Below are 1,305 nucleotides of genomic sequence, written 5' to 3'. Positions count from 1 at the left end.
CCTGAGTCCATTTAGACAAAGGGGATTTGGGGAGGGAGCCAGCTTTGGGGGCTGGAACTGGGCTTAAACATTGGGAAGAACAGAGGCCACTGGGGGCTGGTGCCTCTCCCCACCTCTTTGTCAGTGGGTCTCTGTTGCTATATGCTCACCTCCCCACTACTCAGGCTGATTCCTTTCTTCTCCTCTTTGCTTCACAGCCTCTCCTTCCCGAGAGGCCCTGCTCTCCCACAACTTGTGTTTACACATGACCTCTTATGGCTATAACTCAACTCCATGGTTCTTCCCCCTGGGCCACCTTGCAGTTCTCACTCCCAGATGCCCCACCCTTCCCAAGTCCTGTGCGTGACAGAGGCGACCTGATTGGCCCTGCTCATTTATCCTGCCCGACCTTCCCAGAGACTGTAGAACAGTTATGGTTGGCACCCGACCAGGAGGTCACGAGGCCCTCATAGATCTGTGAGAGAGACAGGCCCCGGGACTGACTGACACGCCTCATACTAGACGGGGGGTTGGGGCCGGATGAGCGCAAGTACATGGAGTGGGGCCCACGGCACTTGGCAACTGCAGCGATGCACCTGTCATCCCATAGGCCTTTCTTCTGGCCCCTTCCTCTTCTCTTCGCCTCTATGGAGGCCTCCAGCCTTGGATCCCCTCACCTCTGCAGCTTTTCTCGGCCTCTCTTCCTCTCCTGGCCTGCTCGGTTATCCCACCCAAACCCTCTGCAGTGCCCAGTACTCCCCACACTGCACCCCAGGAAACCTTCTTGCCCTTAAATCTCCAAGCCCCAGCTCTGCTCTCCCTCTCGGCAGACCTCCTGTCAAGGTCTATGTCACTGGGAAGGAAGTAGGTGGTAACTGTCAGTCGCTACCATTCACTGAGCACCTCTAAGTGCCTGGTCCTGTGCTCAGTGTTTTATCTGTTTGTTAGAACTCGTCACAGTCCCTCTTGAGATGAAGCCTTGTCCAGAGGAGAAAAACTGAGGTTTGGCAACATGGGGTGAGCCCAGCTCTGTTTAACTCTCAATCCTTGATGAAGAGCAAAGCTGCCGGTGTGAAGTCTATTATCATTCCTTCCAAGTGGAATTTCCATAGTCCACACCAATATTTACCGACATTTCCTCCTCCTCTCTAGCTTTACAAGATAAGTTAGGTAACAGCTCATTTGTATTGACCACTAACAGCTAACCTAAGCATAATATCAAGCACTTAATATCTATCTGCCAGGCACTGTTCGCAGCACTTTACATGTATCAACTCATTTGAGCTTCATAATAACTCTATGGGATATGTACTGTCAATATCCCCA

This window comes from Rhinolophus sinicus, chromosome 14, assembly GCF_057876585.1.
Source record: "Rhinolophus sinicus isolate RSI-liver-muscle chromosome 14, RSI-T2T, whole genome shotgun sequence".
NCBI lineage: Eukaryota > Metazoa > Chordata > Mammalia > Chiroptera > Rhinolophidae > Rhinolophus > Rhinolophus sinicus.
This window is presented reverse-complemented; position numbering follows the sequence as displayed.